The sequence below is a fragment of the Camarhynchus parvulus genome, chromosome 11 (assembly GCF_901933205.1).
Source record: "Camarhynchus parvulus chromosome 11, STF_HiC, whole genome shotgun sequence".
In the NCBI taxonomy this organism is placed as follows: Eukaryota; Metazoa; Chordata; class Aves; order Passeriformes; family Thraupidae; genus Camarhynchus; species Camarhynchus parvulus.
Genome location: NC_044581.1, coordinates 20589914 through 20603638, shown reverse-complemented (window position 1 = coordinate 20603638; position 13725 = coordinate 20589914). Strand labels below are relative to the sequence as shown.

Here is a 13725-nt window from a genome sequence, read left to right as displayed (position 1 = left end):
ACCTTATTCACAAAGACTTGGGTGAAAACATTTGACAAAAACATCAAGTGAAGCCACACTGCCTGTTAACCCCTGTTTGTAGGATTGCTGTTTTGTCTTTCCTGACGTGCTGAGCTGTGATGTGTCATTCCTCAGCAGGCATGTTCAGCTACATGTGTCATGGCTGTACAATGTGATGTCTGTATCGTGGAAGGATTTGCCACAGTGTCAGCTCTGGATTTTGGGGAGAGGGAGGGGGAGAACTGTTTGGGATACTGCATATTGGAAAACAAAGACATTTCCCAGTTACTCCTTTGCTGCCTGTAGAAAATATTGATATGGATGGTTTAATTTGTAAGTAATTTGCAGAACTTAATACTTGTTGCTTGTAGGCTTGTTTTAAGGTTTTCATTGTCTGTTCTTACAAAGTAAGCAATGATACCAGAGTGTCTTACTGAGAGAAAAGTGACTTGCCTCCATCACCCAGCAGAGGAGTCCCTGATGCATTTTGCTATTGATGTTTACGGCCTAGCTGTAACAGAGATGGAAGTGGCCTGTGAACTTGGAGATAGATATGGTAGATATCCCATAGTGTCACTTAAAAGACAAGAATTCAACAGAGGCCAGGAGGAGAAGAGAGCAAGAGGACACTGAGCAATTTAGATTCTTTAGGACCTGTGCTGCTCCATTCTCCAGGCAGCCTAGCTCATAACTACACCAGATTTAAAGAAAGAATTTTTGAATGCTTCACTGTATTTGAGTTCATAATGAAACACAAGATTGTTCAAGCTCTGAGTGTAGCTAGCTAATAAATTGCAAGTTGTGTGCCTTCCTGCAGCAGAATAGAAAATTTTTCATCCAAAAGGCTGAAACCCATAGCCCCAAAACATGAGGTTCTGTGGGACTGATGGGAGAAGTAAGGCAATTTTGGAAGTGTTCTTTGACCTCTTTGAAAAATATTTTTTCATTAGCTGTGCTTGGTTCATGTGCAGAATTTTGTCTTTGTGCAGGTGTTTACACTTATATTTTAAATGTCTATTTGCCTATCTTGGCAAATTGTGCTTGCATTTTTTTCAGATGGTGAAGCCATTACACTTCAGTTTATTTTCAGTTCACTGTTCTACTTTTGTTCCAACAGGGAAGGAGTCTGTAGGGATTCAAATAACAAGCAGGGCCCTGTAGATGCAGATGAAGTCCAGTGTACACAACTCATGTAGCATGTAGTTTCTATCCTGTGGCATCCAGTCTCTACAGAGTGCACCACTGCCATGTGCCAACTCACTGGCAGTGAGGGTGTGCACAGAAAGAGAATCAGCAGTAGATAATTTGGTTGCCCACCTCTGGTGAGATGAAGAAAGTTTCTCTTCCCTTATAGGCTTGCATCTCAGCTGTGAAAACTGTCCAAGTATGTTCATTTTCTCATTTCATTGCTCTTTCCAGTAAATAGTTCTTAACTCGTGATTTTTCTGTGCCTGCAATTCTCCTCTCTGTCCCAATGTCGTGGGAGGGAGAAGTGAGGGAGTGCCATGTTTCATTTGGGAACACTAAATCATTCCTAAACATGACATAGGGCCTCCTACATGTAGCATTCCTGTTTGGCCAAAGACCCTTTCAATCCACAAATGAGTTTAATTTCAGTATATTTTGAAGGCATTTATTAATGGCTGTGGTCTCTCTGCAGTCTCTGTACATCTCTTTCATTATGATAAAGGTCAAGAGGTGCAGACAGGCTTGTGGAACCTGCAGCACAATTCGTGCAGGTTCAGAGCTTTTTTCTCATCCTGGAGATGTGAGATTGCACAGGTTGCATGGGCATACAGGTGTGAGGGGTTGTGGGAAGCTCTGTTTCACATCCTGTAAGGCAGGCATGCATGTTTCCATGCATTCAGCAACTATCAGAAAGCCAGCAGCTTCTCTCTTTTACACCATTTGAAAGATGACACCAGGGGAAGCATCTGTCTTTTGTGGTTTTGCAACAGGACTTTTCTTTCTTTCAAAAAACTGTAGTTAAGCTATGATTAAGGTTTAAATATACAAGTTCTTTTTAATATTATTTGGAGAGGTAGTCAAGCAGTGGTGACTTGACGTGGATGGCACAACTCCCACTGACTGCGCCATAGTGAGGTTTTCATTCAATACAAAGGCAAGAAAGAATCTGATTCATAATGAAGGGAGGAAAAGATGAATCAATTCAGGCTGTGTGGGCAGATTCTTTCCTGTTCTGTTAACTGTGCAATGCCATCAAAACAACAAGGTCTGTCCTTATCTCCTGTAGTATTTATGGTTATTCTTTACTTACAGATGACTAAACACAATTAGCCCCTATAATTAGCTGTTTGTTGTCTATGGAAACTGTTGAATGATGGCTTTTTCTGAAAAACCTCTTGTTAATACTTTAACATGAGAAATATTTTTAAATGGTCTGAATTACAGCTTTTTAAAAATGATGTGTCAACCAAGTGTTGTTTGTAGATTTTTTTTAAACAAAGTGGTTTTTAGTATGTATACTATATCCATCAGAAATCTTTCTTTTTGTCCAGTGATAAAATAATAGTTAAAAATACCATAAGAGTTATAACTATCATAAAAGCAAATAATATGACCATTTATACATATTATTTCATTTGACATATCTTGCTGAATGAACATGCTAGAGGGTCATAGCTCAGAAATAATTTATTATAGTGTCCCTAATTACTATGAGTATGGCTTAATATTTGAAAAAATTACTGATATAAACTATTAAATTAAGTCAGCATGTTTATTTCAGATTAATTATACTATATATAGTGCTTCTCTATTACAACAAATACTTACTGTCGGTGACAAAAATTGTCAAATAGTATGTTAACTCAGGTCTGTTTGGCCAGCCCTGAGTGGCTATTTTTTCAGTACTAGACTTAAATTTTTTTTAAATTAACATTTTAATTTACATGTCATTTTCAGGCAGAACAGAATCACTTTTTTTTTCCTTATGGGTTATGCTCTTTTATTATGTGCTTCTCAAGGTAATTTGAGTTATCTTTATGTAATAAATATGTATTGATGCACTATCTTAATTGATCAGGGTACCACTATCCTATTATTTCCCTACCCTTAAAGCAAACCAAACCCAATCCTTATTCTTTATAGTATATTATCTATACTGGCTGAGTCCTAAAGTTTGCATATTGAATGAAAAAAACCCTCAAGACTTTTACTTCTCAACTCTAACCAACTGAAAAGATATGCAGGTCTCTCTCTGCAGTTCTTTGACTACTGTCTTTGAAAACTGAAGCATTGGGTTAACTTGGGACACCTGGTCCAAATGAATAACCTGCCTTGGTGGCCATGGCCAGAACCTGCTGCCCTTCTAAGAACTGGGTGAAATTCATGTGCTCCTTAATATTGATTCCCATGACAAGCTGTGATTTCTGTGACAACTGACAAGTTGTGATTTCTTCTGGCATTCTCTCTGGCTGTGGTCTGTGGAAACAAACCCAGAAGATTAAGGGAGAATTAATGAATTAGTAGTTGTAAACACAAATTTGGGATTATCAGAGGCTGTTATGAAATAGTACATCTCTCAAAAAAGGTGCTAAAACCTAAAGCATCACTTGGACCCATAACACTGCTGTTTAGATATTGTGGTCCAAATCCAGTGTCACATGACTGTAAGAGAAGGATTTAGTCACTTCTTCTGATGTTGTCTTGTTGAATCTCTGACTTAATAGTTTCCAAATGTTTTCACATAAACTGATTATGCAGCTGCTGCTGGTTTCTGTGTTTCAGCAGCTCTAAATGTGGGGCCCTTAGGAGAGCATAAAAATAGATTTGGGGCTGCCTTGGCACCATTGGTTTTAGGGCTGCCTGGCAGTGCTCACAACTAATGCAGCTGCAGAGCTCTTGGTTGGTACTGTACAATCTGAAATTGATCCACATATTTGCTCTGCATCTGCTCTCCCCTGTGAAGAACTTCAGGAAGAATATTAATAATGCCCATGGCATTGAAAATTGCCCATAAGGAAGAGGAGCATATGTTATGCAGTAAATAGAAATATTTCTGAAACAAAGTTACATTGTGGGAATATTAAGATGGTGAATGCTTGCACATCAAGATTTACACATCACTGAGGGGTTTTGTGTTAACTTTTTGTGCCCTTGAGAGGCTTTGCAGAAATCTGAGCCCTTCTGTGCTGGGATGCATCAAGTAAATTACCAGCAAAAGGAGTGAGATTGGTGCCAAGCTAAATGTGGGCTCTGCAATGAATATTTGTGTTTCCAACTGGGATTAATGTACTTTTAGTAGATGTATAGACACAGGATGAAATATTTACAATTTCTTGACATTAATTGACAGTTAAATATTTGCTAGTGTGGCTTGCTTTTGAGAAGTAGGAAGCCTTTGTGATTTTTCCTTCTGCGTCACTGTAATCAATGGACACTGCTTTGCCATTAAGTTCAGCAAATGTAGGATTGAGAACAGATTAACTCATCACTATACACCAGTTCTGTACAGCAGGGGAGGCAAGAAGAGTTGAATTTGTGCTTGCTGCACCTGTGGCCGAGGAAAATGATCAATGCCTTGTTGGCTAATGAAATTATGGTATTAAATATGATCTCTTTGAATCACTATCTTTGTTCAAGCTAGTACAATGCCATTTTTATGGACATAACTACTATTTTTTCATAGTTAGAGCAGAAGAGCATGGAATAAGTAAGATTAAAAAACAACAATTGTTGTAATTACTGTCATTTATGAATGCTGGCAAATTACTATAGTAAGGGAATAGTTTAAAAGGGGTAGGTTTTCCTAAGTTACATGACAATTATATGTGAGCTGCCATATTTTTTGTAGTCAACAAAACAAATGCATACACATATTTTTGTTCATTTGTTCCAAGAGGGTCTGTGAATAATGATAGATTCATAAACACTAATTACAGTTAACTCCCAAAACAACTGGTTGTGTGAGATAGTAACTGAAAAATCTATAAACATCTCAAAAGTGTGTGAGTCTGACAGTGTGAATACAAATTTAAATGTAAATGAATACTTGGGTATTTTATTCAAATAGGTTTTGAAGCTGGTTTAATCTTTCCAGCACCTCCCCTGACATGGGCAGAACAATCACTATGGGAAGAAGTGACACCCTGATGAAGAGTATTTGAACACTGATCCCTGTAGATGTGTGCACCAATCTGGGGATCATGGGATTTTCTGTGCTATGTATGCTGTGTTACCCTGGAGTCCTCTCAAATCTGTACAAGATCAAAGAACTTATCTGTTAGCTACTTTTAATTTAGGATTTGTGACCCCCATGGTTCTATCAGCTTGATTGCTTTCTGTTTAAAAGAATTCATAAATGTGTTATATATAAATATAGAGCAACATATGGAGCAATCTATGTATAAATTGATTTTATTATTGTTGCCTGCTGTAGGATTCTCCCTATGCCCTCTGAAATATGATTGGTTCTGAGATTTCCCAGAGTGAGAACTCTGTACAGAAATTATTTATTTATTAAAGGTGTAGTTACCTTCACTTAATTGTGATTTTCAGTAGGTATCCTTTTGCAACATTCCTGGCTCATCTACCACTACAAGCACTCGTGGATACTATTCTAAGTGGTTTTACTGCAGATTTCTTTGATTTTATTTCCTAATTTTTATTAAAATAATATTTTTCATTCATTTAGTTGGCTGCCCTATCTGGCACCTTTATCTTCAGCTGAGGAAATAGCTGGAATGTTTGACAGCCACGTGGATACTGGGGAGGGGATGCACCCTTGGGGAGCTCTGCATGCAGCCATGCCACTGCTGCCCTCGGGGATAAATGAATGAATTCCAGCTCAGGGGAGCACCACTGATCCCTGTCAGAGGCTGATGTGTATTGTCACAGGACATATTTTATGAAAAATCCTTTTGTTAGGATTTTTTTCTCCTGAGAAGCTGAGAGGCCTCAGAAATGAAATGTAAACAATGATTATCTGCTGCTGTGGAATGCAACAGGTGCATCTGTGATTTGTCTCGTGTGGTTGTTTCTAATTAATGGCCATTCACAGTCCGGCTGTCTCAGACTCTCTAGTCAGTCACAAGATTTTATTATCATTCCATTCCTTTCTATTCCTTTCAAGCCTTCTGATGAAATCCTTTTTTCTATTCTTTTAGTATAGTTTTAACATATAATTTTCTTTTAATATAATATATATAATAAAATAATAAATCAGCCTTCTGAAACATGGAGTCAAGATTCTCATCCCTTCCCTTGTTGGGGTTGCCTGCAAAATTCAACATTTGGTGACCCCAAGTGAGGAACATTCCCACATTTGGTGACCCCAAATGAGTGAGGAACATTGCCACAGTGTATGAAAGGGGATCTCAGATGACTCAACCTTCACTAACTTAGGGGGTGCACAGGCAAAAAAATTTTTTTAATTTTTTTTTTATTTTTTTACATATATGTACTGCCTCAGGCATTTGGTTCACAGATGATTTTGTGTCCTAACAATAGGTATGGTTAAAGCTTTGTGAAAAGACATACCAATGCTCTCTTAAAACAATTTTGATAATCTAAATCACTGAGTATCCTCATACTCACTGCCTTTTTTCCCCCTTCTCTCTAGGCATACTTACAGCTGAATCCACAGGGCTGCCAGTCTTGTTCACTCATTGTTCAGTTGTTGGAATGATTTTCCCTTCTCGTTCTTCAACTCATTTATCACAGGTTCTCCTTTTATTTTCATGCTTTGGTTGGAACATACAAGTAGGATCCACAGCTCTGCTGCACAGACTGTGTCATAGTTAAAGGATATATTGGATTACAGGGTTTTCTTTATGCACAAGAAAATCTGACTTTTCATGGTTTTAAACTCCATTGAATGTTGAAGCAGCTTTGATTATTCTACAAATCTCTGACAGTAGTTTTGTTCCATGGTTTATGATTATCCCTTTTTTTTCTCCTCTCTGAAATGTGGTCTGAATTAGCATGCTGATTTGTGAAAACATTACTGGGTTTTATATTAATCAGATTTCACTTGCACACTTCAGATAGATTTTAGTTTTTATAAATTTTGTACAATAATAAAAACAGCCTAGGCAGCATGGAACAGAGATGAAAATCAGGGCAGGTGTAATTTCCTGTCCCCAGCTGTGAGCCCACCATCCTTGATGACATGCTACCAGTTTTTTACCACTCTAGCTGTTACTGTCAATAGCTGGCAGGATCACTGAGGATCCAGAAGGACAGTGTTTGTGGATCCAGTGGACAAACCAAAGAGAGCAGAGCATTTTGTGTCATGGAAATCCACCTCATGACTTAGTACTGATGGACTTGACGTGTTCTGTGTCCTCTTCCTGGCAGGTGCTGGCTCAGCCTGGGTAAAGATCAGACATCCACACTTTAGAACAGGTTGGCATGTCTCTTTCCTAGTGCTTTAAAACTTATTTTATCTTTTAGTGAAATTAGCTAAACAGATGATTGTCCTGATACACAAATACATTGTCTCCCCTTTTATTTCCTATTTATTTCCTTATATTTCCATTTATATCCTTTTTCACTCTCTCTGTGGAACAGTTTTACTGAGGAACACTTCTAAATTCTTGCTGTGTTATCAGTCTACTGATTTTAAGAAGAACTTTGGGAAATAAGATGTAATTTGCTCTTTTATGAACACCAAAACCACTGTGCTATGAACACATATTGAGAACGTCGAGAAGAAAATTCAGAATTGTCAGTAATAATTATTCTAGTTGATTCCAAGGATACTTTCATACTGTAAAATCATTAGGACTTTTAAAACTATGTGGGGTTTCGCAGTGAAAAGTGCAACCCTTCATGCAGAATGGGTGTAAGAGAAATTTATACTCCAAAATATACCATTGGAACTTGAAAAATATAATTATAGTAGACAAATAAGGGAAACAAAGCCATACTTAAGTCTTAGTGACAACCTCTGAGACGGGTGAAACACAAACTGCATTTTCTAGGACCAAATAAAACCTTTAAGGAAGTATCTGGGCCAAATTTTAATGAAGACTAGCCAGAGACACTAAATTTTAGTTATTGGTAACACAAGTAGTAGGAAATAAAAAAGAAAAAAAATTGTTGATGAAACAGGAGAAGCCTGGTTATCCTTACCCTCTACTGTGCTTTTCCTGTTGAACTGGTAATTGGGTGTAAGTAAAATGGCAGTCTATAATAAGTGTAGTATAGACTGCAGCTATTATTCAGTTTACAGTGGAATTACTGCAGTGCTTGTAGTCTGGTTCAGAACTGTTGTGTCAGTATTGCTGTGATTGTAACCCAGAGCTTCTTGGTGAAATGGCAGAGCACCAGCTCTGTGCTATTTTCTGGGTTCCCCATCATTGGGAGGAATGAATGAATCTGATTCCATGTTCTTAGAGGGCTAATTTATTATTTTATGTTACTATATTATATAAAAGAATGCTATACTATGCTATACTAAAGAATAGAGAAAGGATACAGACAGAAGGCTAAAAGATATTCATGAAAAACTTGTGACTCTTTCCAGAGCCCCGACACAGCCTGACCGTGATTGGTCATTAAGTCAAAACAATTCACATGAAACCAATCAAACATTCACCTGTTGGTAAACAATGTCCAAACCACATTCCAAAGCAGCAAAACATGGGAGAAGCAATCAGTTAATTATTGTTTTCATTTTTCTCTGAGGCTTCTCAGCTTCCCAGGAGAAGAAATCCTGGTGATGGGATTTTTCAGAAAATATGACAATGACACCAGCCCTGAGTTACTTGCTGCACCACTCCTCAGCCAGCAGCTTGCTGAACAGCCTGCTCTGGCTAACTTGTAAGTCTTTGCACAAGTTTCCCAGTTGTAAGAATGGATGGAAGACAGGTCTAAAACTTACCAGTGTTCCCAGCTAATGGGTAACATAACAGCAGAGGGCATTTTCTGGGCTGCTAGGGGGAACACTACAGGGTGGTGTGACAAGGGAGCTGCTCTGCAGCCTCTGCATCTGCACTGCAGCAGTTTACAACCCTTCTCCACAGTACAAAATCCAGTCACTGAACTGATCTGAAGTGTCTGTTCAGTCCTAATTAGATGTTTTGCATTTCTGTGCATGCTCCATTTTAGATAAGCCTGATTGTATGTAACACTTTAAATAATTTCTAATTTTTTTTCCCTTTCTTTTTAACAGAATTGGAGGCTGGGAGCACATTGCTGAGCAACCTCAGGTGGCTATTTTCATCTCTTCTGATAACAGTATTTATTCTGAGCAAAGATATTTGTTCTCTCCCTAGGAGATAGCTTTAATGTGCATTCATTCTGTGAGTTAGAGGAGCTTTCATGCGTCTAATTCCAATCTGTTTGATCTCCTACTTAAATTCTAAAATAAGTCTAGTAACTCATGCAGCTAGTATATGTTGGATAAGAATGTATTGATAGTTTGTTCCATTTCCTTCTGTAGAAAAGAAGTAAAGTAATAAAGACAACGTCAGGCCCCACTGAGCCTGTTATTTCTGTGAATTTTCGCAGGTGAAGGGGAATCCAAAAACACATTAATTCACCTAAAATGTGATTCAGCCTTATTTTAGGCTGCTCTTCTATAATTTACAAGCAGAAGAGACTTACTTCTTGACTTACTTTAGCCCTCATTTACCAAACATTTTGTATGTCAAGGAAAATAGTAAATCCTTTAAGACTCCAGCTACCAGAGAGAGTAAGCCCCTAATATAACCAGAGCACAAAAGGATTTATCATAAACAAAACTAAATTATCCAAACTCATCTCATCAGTAGATTTGAAGGAACTGGAAGAAAAGAGAAATCAGCTTAGCATCTTAGTAGATTTGGGGTCTCACTATTGTCTTGCAGTGCTTTCCTACTGAGTAGATAACAAACCCCAGCATCATCACAGTTTAAATAAAGTCAGCAGGGAGGGAGGAGATGTGGTGTGATGTTGAAATAGCATTTCAGTGTGGCATCACAAGTGAAATGAATGTGTAGGACCTCCCTGTCCTGGTGAAACCTGCAGAATTCCTGTGTGTGCAGGACACTGGGCAGGAGCTCAGAGATTCCAGGGCACAGGGGATGAGTGAGCTGTGCTGGCCTGTGATGGATGGCAGCCTCCTGAAACAGCTGCCACAATCCCTGATATAAAGCAGCAACTTGAGATTAAAAACCCAGTCACACAGAAAATATTTAAAGCCACAAAGAAGAGAGACTTGTTGTGGTTTGGCTTTTTCTTTCAGGTGTCTGGAATGACTTGTTGTCCAGTGGAGCTCAATGATAAAGTACAGCTTAAAAAATGTGTTAAGGAACCTTGATAAACTTCCTCTAATTATTTCTGTAAGTATTTGAAACGCAGACAATTCTAATCCTCCTCTGTAATTATGCTGCATGTTTCAAAAATCTGATCTTAGTAACACAATTAAACACAAATGAGACATAATTTATTTAATGGAGAGGTTGTGTGGACCTTCAGTTTTGTTAAGAGAGCTAAGTTACAAGTATAAAAAAACCCTTAATATGCAATTAATGCTGCCTTGATAGTAGTTACAAAGACAACTGAACCCTTTCAAGAGAGAATAATTTTATTTTGTTTTTCAAGCAATTACCCTAATGTAATTGCTGCTCATAATCTGGTCTGCTTGCTACCAGCTCAGAATTTCATAGAATGTTCAGTGTCATAGGAATATCACAGATTTGCACTCTCTTTGCCTGTACATTGGTGATGTTCTTACACTATTTCTCCATCAAACACTTTGTATTTGCCTTCCTGTGATACCAAATTGCTCATATTTATTCCGATCACATTTCATGAAATTAATGTAAATTATAACAGGGTTTTTTCAGCTCTACACAGAATTCATGAATAACAAATTCCTAAAGAAGAGGAAGGAAAATAGATCACTGTGAAGTTTAGTAATGATCTATAATGGATCAAGGCAGAAATAGTGTTAAAATTGGTGCAGCAAAGTACCCTTGAGAATTTCCTTCTCTTTCAGGGAGAGCGCAGTTGTCACTAAATGTAAACTTCATTAAATGCAGCTAGAGAGTGATGTGCAGTGATGCAATAAACCCAGAGACGAACAGTGTGAGGCTGAGACAAATAATGTCTCACCACACCTAATGTTTTCTACCCAACTTTTCTTCAATGCCATCTGTCAAAAGAGAACAGTGGTGATTATTATGGGATCACAGCCTTGCTGATCTGCACAAGGCTGTACATGCATTGAAACTGATACATGCTGAAAAGGAGATAAATGCATATAAATTACTTGTGGAACTGGTAAAATTAGAGTCTTAGTTTAAAGAAATCTCAACCAAATGAATCCATGGATATAGATGCTTGTAAAAGAAGCATAAGCTTTTACTAGTTAGAGAAACTAGATACAGGGGGAACTGATGTGAATAAAGTAATAAAATGACATGTAATCAGAATAAGACAGGTGTTACACACATAGACAGGTTAAGGTTCCAAGTTATTTTAATGTTTATAGTACCAATATTGACAGAATCCATAATATTTGTATTATTCAATGTCTTCATTTTTCTACTGAATATTTTAAAAAATTATAATATCTTTTGATTACACTCAGTAAACCTTTATCAAAACTTTCCTTTGGTGGTGTTACATGACTTTTGTGATCCAGTTCTGTCAAAAGCATTAAAATGATGCTCCAGCATACATAATGTATAAGGTGTACTCCTAGAGCCATCTCTGTACCATGTTTTGAAATAGGATATGAAGGCTTGACACATGGCTGGAGCAATGATTCAGTTTGGCACAATTCTTTTAAAGGGATTTTAAAATAATCTGCAAATCATCCTGATGTAGAACACCTAGGATGGGTTCTGTTGGTTGTTTTCAAGGTGGATGTTGTGATGTGATAATTAATTCCCCTAGGCCAGCAGATGCTGGAGCATACACATATGTACATTCATATATAAGTATTCTAAAATATACATATATTTATGTGAATACTAAAGTGTGTGACTGAAAATCAGGTCTCAACATTTAAATTAGTCTTATGTGAACATCAAAGTATAACTCTAAACTGAGCGGATTTCATCTTAACCAGTTAGTGGCATGGACACAATCTGTTAAAAAAGGAGTCTGCATCCATCATTTTGCTTTCAATCCTATACAGTGCACTGTTTTGGTAAGATGCAAGGGTGTTATTTAATGGAAATGAGAGATATAATTTACTCATAATTATCACAAAAAGGGTTAATGCAGAATGTAGAAGTGACTGTATGTTTTTCAAATTACCATAATAGACTCACCAAGGAAAAATTCTTTTATGAAACATTCCATTATTGTTTTTACAGACCCATAATTTGAGGATTACTGCTCAAAAACCCAGATGAAATGATTTTACAATCAGGGGTCCATTAAAGGTTTAAGAATTGTCTGGTTAGATTACAAAGAATTTAGTTGTGAAAAAAAAGTGTGATTTATTATGCTATTTAAAGTTGCACAGACACAAGTGAAACAGGCTGTATCTGCAGAACAGATACTGCTGTGCTGAGTGTGGGACCTTCTCACCTACAGGTAAACTTTGTACTGACCCACTAATTATTTCTGCATCTCTAGCACAGTAGAAGTATTTATTATGACATCCATTTCTCTCATTCCAGGTGCACCCACATAATACTGTTGATCCTCAGGCCAATCATCCATTAGGCATTCATTAAGAGCCAGAGCGATAGGCAAATGCAAATTGTAATGATAATAATTCCAGCAAAGGAGTTGATAAGGAAAAGGTGAGGCACAGGTCTGTAGCTCAGTGAGGGTAAGGATCTCAATCTGATGCACTACAATAGCCACACTTTATATTGTTGAAATAAAAAGGCCTAAAGCACCGGTACTGGTTCTCAGAGGCAGTACGTGACCATCTGCAAATGGGAAAACAAGGAAAAGTTCAGCAAACACGCGAGGTACAGCTGGTTCACTGTAGCTGTTTAGGGCAGCCTGGGCAGGGGTACCTGTCCCCTTGCACGGCTTTGCAATTCTCCTCAGGAAGTTCCCAGTTAACTTCTGTCGTCTTGTTGCTTGTAAACACATTAAGCTTTGTCCATTTTCAGTGGGAGAGGATGGGTTTACGTCGTTTACAGTAATTCGAATTGGGGGCCTTGCTGTGGATACGTTACCTGTGCGATGACAGATGAGCTGTTTCACGGTCGGCAGGGCCTGGAAGGTTCGGGCCTGGGTCCCAGCGCTCGGTACGGCTGAAGGCGGTGGGAGCTCCAAGGGCAGCCGGGCTCCTGGGGAACTTTTCCCCGTGCGCCCATCACCGATCACAGCGTTCACCCTCGGGAGCTGCAGCGGAGCCAACTCAGCGTAGCTCCGGAGGAAACTCCCGGGAAAAGGCATCCGGCTGACCCGCAGGGCCGAGGCGGCTCCCGGCCGGGGGACCGGCGGCGGCGGCGCTGGGCGCGGCCTCCCGGCATGGGCCCGCGGCCCGCGCACGCCCGGCACAGGGCGGCCCGGCACAGGGGCGGCCCCGAGGGCACTGCGCTGGGCCCGGCCCGGCCCGCGGGCTGGCGGCACCATGCCAGCGGGGAGAGCCCAGCCTGACAGGAAGCGCGGCGGCCGGCGCTGCGCGGGCGGGCTCGGCCCTCGCCGTCCCTTCCGCCCCCGGCCGCGCTCCGCCCGCGCCGCCCGGCCGCTGGCGGCGGCCCCTCAGGTGTGCGCGGAGGGAGCGGAGCGGGGCGGCGCTGCGTTCCCCTCGCTGCCTGGCCCGGCCGCCGCAGCCGCTCACAGGCGGGCCTGTCACGT

At 39.5% G+C, this 13725-nt stretch overlaps 1 long non-coding RNA gene across 1 annotated transcript; it reads right to left on the bottom strand.

Moving 5' to 3' along the window:
- Positions 1 to 3265: 3265 nt before the first annotated feature.
- On the bottom strand, positions 3266 to 13364 carry LOC115907877. Its single transcript, XR_004061071.1, has 3 exons — positions 13098 to 13364; positions 6594 to 7333; positions 3266 to 3444 (listed from the first exon to the last, which is right to left on the bottom strand). It is a non-coding gene; the product is annotated as an uncharacterized LOC115907877 (long non-coding RNA).
- Between the last annotated feature and the right edge of the window lie 361 nt (positions 13365 to 13725).